The sequence below is a fragment of the Oncorhynchus mykiss genome, chromosome 13, assembly GCF_013265735.2.
Source record: "Oncorhynchus mykiss isolate Arlee chromosome 13, USDA_OmykA_1.1, whole genome shotgun sequence".
Lineage (NCBI taxonomy): Eukaryota > Metazoa > Chordata > Actinopteri > Salmoniformes > Salmonidae > Oncorhynchus > Oncorhynchus mykiss.
In genome coordinates, this window is record NC_048577.1 from 71,108,747 (window position 1) to 71,116,246 (window position 7,500).

General features: G+C 34.4%; 1 protein-coding gene across 2 annotated transcripts in view; it reads left to right on the forward strand.

Moving 5' to 3' along the window:
* The window catches only part of LOC110516591 (synaptotagmin-17), a 68,618-nt gene that overhangs the window by 28,358 nt on the left and 32,760 nt on the right, over nucleotides 1-7,500 (forward strand). The window lies entirely within an intron of this gene.

Consider the following 7,500-nt stretch of genomic DNA (forward strand, 5'->3'; position numbering starts at 1 on the left):
GTAAATCACTCAGCTATATAATATACAGAGAGTTGTAGGCTCTCTATATAAACTCCCAGTCATTTACTGGGTAAATCACTCAGCTATATAAAATACAGAGAGTTGTAGGCTCTCTATATAAACTCTAAAGTCATTTACTGGGTAAATCACTCAGCTATATCAAATACAGAGAGTTGTAGGCTCTCTATATAAACTCTAAAGTCATTTATTGGGTAAATCACTCAGCTATATCAAATACAGAGAGTTGTAGGCTCTCTATATAAACTCCCAGTCATTTATTGGGTAAATCACTCAGCTATATAAAATAAAGAGAGTTGTAGGCTCTATATATAAACTCTAAAGTCATTTACTGGGTAAATCACTCAGCTATATCAAATACAGAGAGTTGTAGGCTCTCTATATAAACTCTAAAGTCATTTATTGGGTAAATCACTCAGCTATATAAAATACAGAGAGTTGTAGGCTCTATATATAAACTCTAAAGTCATTTACTGGGTAAATCACTCAGCTATATCAAATACAGAGAGTTGTAGGCTCTCTATATAAACTCCCAGTCATTTATTGGGTAAATCACTCAGCTATATAAAATACAGAGAGTTGTAGGCTCTCTATATAAACTCTAAAGTCATTTATTGGGTAAATCACTCAGCTATATAAAATACAGAGAGTTGTAGGCTCTCTATATAAACTCTAAAGTCATTTACTGGGTAAATCACTCAGCTATATCAAATACAGAGAGTTGTAGGCTCTCTATATAAACTCTAAAGTCATTTACTGGGTAAATCACTCAGCTATATAAAATACAGAGAGTTGTAGGCTCTATATATAAACTCCCAGTCATTTACTGGGTAAATCACTCAGCTATATAAAATAAAGAGAGTTGTAGGCTCTCTATATAAACTCTAAAGTCATTTACTGGGTAAATCACTCAGCTATATAAAATAAAGAGAGTTGTAGGCTCTATATATAAACTCTAAAGTCATTTACTGGGTAAATCACTCAGCTATATAAAATACAGAGAGTTGTAGGCTCTATATATAAACTCTAAAGTCATTTACTGGGTAAATCACTCAGCTATATAAAATACAGAGAGTTGTAGGCTCTCTATATAAACTCTAAAGTCATTTACTGGGTAAATCACTCAGCTATATAAAATAAAGAGAGTTGTAGGCTCTCTATATAAACTCTAAAGTCATTTACTGGGTAAATCACTCAGCTATATAAAATAAAGAGAGTTGTAGGCTCTCTATATAAACTCTAAAGTCATTTACTGGGTAAATCACTCAGCTATATCAAATACAGAGAGTTGTAGGCTCTCTATATAAACTCTAAAGTCATTTACTGGGTAAATCACTCAGCTATATAAAATACAGAGAGTTGTAGGCTCTCTATATAAACTCTAAAGTCATTTATTGGGTAAATCACTCAGCTATATCAAATACAGAGAGTTGTAGGCTCTATATATAAACTCTAAAGTCATTTACTGGGTAAATCACTCAGCTATATCAAATAGAGAGAGTTGTAGGCTCTCTATATAAACTCCCAGTCATTTATTGGGTAAATCACTCAGCTATATAAAATACAGAGAGTTGTAGGCTCTCTATATAAACTCCCAGTCATTTACTGGGTAAATCACTCAGCTATATCAAATAGAGAGAGTTGTAGGCTCTCTATATAAACTCCCAGTCATTTATTGGGTAAATCACTCAGCTATATCAAATAGAGAGAGTTGTAGGCTCTCTATATAAACTCCCAGTCATTTATTGGGTAAATCACTCAGCTATATCAAATACAGAGAGTTGTAGGCTCTCTATATAAACTCCCAGTCATTTACTGGGTAAATCACTCAGCTATATCAAATACAGAGAGTTGTAGGCTCTATATATAAACTCTAAAGTCATTTATTGGGTAAATCACTCAGCTATATCAAATACAGAGAGTTGTAGGCTCTCTATATATAAACTCTAAAGTCATTTACTGGATAAATCACTCAGCTATATCAAATACAGAGAGTTGTAGGCTCTATATATAAACTCCCAGTCATTTATTGGATAAATCACTCAGCTATATCAAATACAGAGAGTTGTAGGCTCTATATATAAACTCTAAAGTCATTTACTGGGTAAATCACTCAGCTATATCAAATACAGAGAGTTGTAGGCTCTCTATATAAACTCTAAAGTCATTTACTGGGTAAATCACTCAGCTATATCAAATAGAGAGAGTTGTAGGCTCTATATATAAACTCCCAGTCATTTACTGGGTAAATCACTCAGCTATATAAAATACAGAGAGTTGTAGGCTCTCTATATAAACTCTAAAGTCATTTACTGGGTAAATCACTCAGCTATATAAAATACAGAGAGTTGTAGGCTCTCTATATAAACTCTAAAGTCATTTACTGGGTAAATCACTCAGCTATATAAAATACAGAGAGTTGTAGGCTCTCTATATAAACTCTAAAGTCATTTACTGGGTAAATCACTCAGCTATATAAAATACAGAGAGTTGTAGGCTCTCTATATATAAACTCTAAAGTCATTTATTGGGTAAATCACTCAGCTATATAAAATACAGAGAGTTGTAGGCTCTCTATATAAACTCCCAGTCATTTATTGGGTAAATCACTCAGCTATATAAAATACAGAGAGTTGTAGGCTCTCTATATAAACTCTAAAGTCATTTACTGGGTAAATCACTCAGCTATATCAAATACAGAGAGTTGTAGGCTCTCTATATAAACTCCCAGTCATTTATTGGGTAAATCACTCAGCTATATAAAATACAGAGAGTTGTAGGCTCTCTATATAAACTCTAAAGTCATTTACTGGGTAAATCACTCAGCTATATCAAATACAGAGAGTTGTAGGCTCTCTATATAAACTCTAAAGTCATTTACTGGGTAAATCACTCAGCTATATAAAATACAGAGAGTTGTAGGCTCTCTATATAAACTCTAAAGTCATTTATTGGGTAAATCACTCAGCTATATAAAATACAGAGAGTTGTAGGCTCTCTATATAAACTCCCAGTCATTTACTGGGTAAATCACTCAGCTATATAAAATACAGAGAGTTGTAGGCTCTCTATATAAACTCTAAAGTCATTTATTGGGTAAATCACTCAGCTATATAAAATACAGAGAGTTGTAGGCTCTCTATATAAACTCCCAGTCATTTACTGGGTAAATCACTCAGCTATATAAAATACAGAGAGTTGTAGGCTCTATATATAAACTCTAAAGTCATTTACTGGGTAAATCACTCAGCTATATAAAATACAGAGAGTTGTAGGCTCTATATATAAACTCTAAAGTCATTTATTGGGTAAATCACTCAGCTATATAAAATACAGAGAGTTGTAGGCTCTCTATATAAACTCTAAAGTCATTTATTGGGTAAATCACTCAGCTATATAAAATACAGAGAGTTGTAGGCTCTATATATAAACTCTAAAGTCATTTACTGGGTAAATCACTCAGCTATATCAAATAGAGAGAGTTGTAGGCTCTCTATATAAACTCCCAGTCATTTATTGGGTAAATCACTCAGCTATATAAAATACAGAGAGTTGTAGGCTCTCTATATAAACTCCCAGTCATTTACTGGGTAAATCACTCAGCTATATCAAATAGAGAGAGTTGTAGGCTCTCTATATAAACTCCCAGTCATTTGTTGGGTAAATCACTCAGCTATATAAAATACAGAGAGTTGTAGGCTCTCTATATAAACTCCCAGTCATTTACTGGGTAAATCACTCAGCTATATCAAATACAGAGAGTTGTAGGCTCTCTATATAAACTCCCAGTCATTTACTGGGTAAATCACTCAGCTATATCAAATACAGAGAGTTGTAGGCTCTCTATATAAACTCTAAAGTCATTTACTGGGTAAATCACTCAGCTATATCAAATACAGAGAGTTGTAGGCTCTCTATATAAACTCCCAGTCATTTACTGGATAAATCACTCAGCTATATAAAATACAGAGAGTTGTAGGCTCTCTATATAAACTCTAAAGTCATTTACTGGGTAAATCACTCAGCTATATAAAATACAGAGAGTTGTAGGCTCTCTATATAAACTCTAAAGTCATTTACTGGGTAAATCACTCAGCTATATAAAATACAGAGAGTTGTAGGCTCTCTATATAAACTCTAAAGTCATTTACTGGGTAAATCACTCAGCTATATAAAATACAGAGAGTTGTAGGCTCTCTATATAAACTCTAAAGTCATTTATTGGGTAAATCACTCAGCTATATAAAATAAAGAGAGTTGTAGGCTCTATATATAAACTCCCAGTCATTTACTGGGTAAATCACTCAGCTATATCAAATACAGAGAGTTGTAGGCTCTATATATAAACTCTAAAGTCATTTACTGGATAAATCACTCAGCTATATCAAATACAGAGAGTTGTAGGCTCTATATATAAACTCTAAAGTCATTTACTGGGTAAATCACTCAGCTATATAAAATACAGAGAGTTGTAGGCTCTCTATATAAACTCTAAAGTCATTTATTGGGTAAATCACTCAGCTATATAATATACAGAGAGTTGTAGGCTCTCTATATAAACTCTAAAGTCATTTACTGGATAAATCACTCAGCTATATAAAATACAGAGAGTTGTAGGCTCTCTATATAAACTCTAAAGTCATTTATTGGGTAAATCACTCAGCTATATCAAATACAGAGAGTTGTAGGCTCTATATATAAACTCCCAGTCATTTACTGGGTAAATCACTCAGCTATATAAAATACAGAGAGTTGTAGGCTCTATATATAAACTCTAAAGTCATTTACTGGATAAATCACTCAGCTATATCAAATACAGAGAGTTGTAGGCTCTCTATATAAACTCTAAAGTCATTTACTGGGTAAATCACTCAGCTATATCAAATACAGAGAGTTGTAGGCTCTATATATAAACTCTAAAGTCATTTACTGGGTAAATCACTCAGCTATATAAAATACAGAGAGTTGTAGGCTCTCTATATAAACTCCCAGTCATTTATTGGGTAAATCACTCAGCTATATCAAATACAGAGAGTTGTAGGCTCTCTATATATAAACTCTAAAGTCATTTATTGGGTAAATCACTCAGCTATATAAAATACAGAGAGTTGTAGGCTCTCTATATAAACTCCCAGTCATTTATTGGGTAAATCACTCAGCTATATCAAATACAGAGAGTTGTAGGCTCTATATATAAACTCCCAGTCATTTATTGGGTAAATCACTCAGCTATATAAAATACAGAGAGTTGTAGGCTCTATATATAAACTCCCAGTCATTTATTGGGTAAATCACTCAGCTATATCAAATAGAGAGAGTTGTAGGCTCTCTATATAAACTCTAAAGTCATTTACTGGGTAAATCACTCAGCTATATCAAATACAGAGAGTTGTAGGCTCTATATATAAACTCCCAGTCATTTATTGGGTAAATCACTCAGCTATATAAAATACAGAGAGTTGTAGGCTCTATATATAAACTCCCAGTCATTTACTGGATAAATCACTCAGCTATATCAAATACAGAGAGTTGTAGGCTCTATATATAAACTCCCAGTCATTTACTGGGTAAATCACTCAGCTATATAAAATACAGAGAGTTGTAGGCTCTCTATATAAACTCTAAAGTCATTTATTGGGTAAATCACTCAGCTATATCAAATACAGAGAGTTGTAGGCTCTCTATATAAATTCCCAGTCATTTACTGGGTAAATCACTCAGCTATATCAAATACAGAGAGTTGTAGGCTCTCTATATAAACTCTAAAGTCATTTACTGGGTAAATCACTCAGCTATATCAAATACAGAGAGTTGTAGGCTCTCTATATAAACTCTAAAGTCATTTACTGGGTAAATCACTCAGCTATATAAAATACAGAGAGTTGTAGGCTCTCTATATAAACTCCCAGTCATTTATTGGGTAAATCACTCAGCTATATCAAATACAGAGAGTTGTAGGCTCTCTATATATAAACTCTAAAGTCATTTATTGGGTAAATCACTCAGCTATATAAAATACAGAGAGTTGTAGGCTCTCTATATAAACTCCCAGTCATTTATTGGGTAAATCACTCAGCTATATCAAATACAGAGAGTTGTAGGCTCTATATATAAACTCCCAGTCATTTATTGGGTAAATCACTCAGCTATATCAAATACAGAGAGTTGTAGGCTCTATATATAAACTCCCAGTCATTTATTGGGTAAATCACTCAGCTATATCAAATACAGAGAGTTGTAGGCTCTATATATAAACTCCCAGTCATTTATTGGGTAAATCACTCAGCTATATAAAATACAGAGAGTTGTAGGCTCTCTATATAAACTCTAAAGTCATTTACTGGGTAAATCACTCAGCTATATAAAATAAAGAGAGTTGTAGGCTCTCTATATAAACTCCCAGTCATTTATTGGGTAAATCACTCAGCTATATAAAATACAGAGAGTTGTAGGCTCTCTATATAAACTCTAAAGTCATTTACTGGGTAAATCACTCAGCTATATCAAATACAGAGAGTTGTAGGCTCTCTATATAAACTCTAAAGTCATTTACTGGGTAAATCACTCAGCTATATAAAATACAGAGAGTTGTAGGCTCTCTATATAAACTCCCAGTCATTTATTGGGTAAATCACCAACGTTTCGGCATCACTGTGCCTCCTTCTTGAGTATTGAGCCAATAAAAACAATGTGTGTACACAGGATGTCCCGGACCAGGAAGATACAGTGGCTTGTGAAAGTATTCACCCCCCTTGGCATTTTTCCTATTTTGTTGCCTTACAACCTGGAATTAACATAGATTTTGGGGGGGGGGGGTTGTATCATTTGATTTACACATCATGCCGACCACTTTGAAGATAAAAAATATTTTTTGATTGTGAAACTAACAAGAAATAAGACAAAAAAAACAGAAAACTTGAGCGTGCATAACTATTCACCCCCCCCCCCAAAGTCAATACTTTGTAGATCCACCTGTTGCATAACTATTCACCCCCCCCCCCCAAAGTCAATACTTTGTAGATCCACCTGTTGCATAACTATTCACCCCCCCCCCAAAGTCAATACTTTGTAGAGCCACCTTTTGCAGCAATTACAGCTGCAAGTCTCTTGAGGTATGTCTCTATAAGCTTGGCACATCTGGCCACTGGGATTTTGGCCCATTCTTCAAGGCATCACTGCTCCAGCTCCTTCAAGTTGGATGGGTTCCGCTGGTGTACAGCAATCTTTAAGTCAAACCACAGATTCTCAGTTGGATTGAGGTCTGGGCTTTGACTAGGCCATTCCAAGACATTTACATGTTTCCCCATAAACCACTCAAGTGCTGCTTTAGCAGTATGCTTAGGGTCATTGTCCTGCTGGAAGGTGAATCTCCGTCCCAGTCTCAAATCTCTGGAAGACTGAAACAGGTTTCCCTCAAGACTTTCCCTGTTTAGCGCCATCCATCATTTCTTCAATTATGACCAGTTTCCCAGTCCCTGCCAA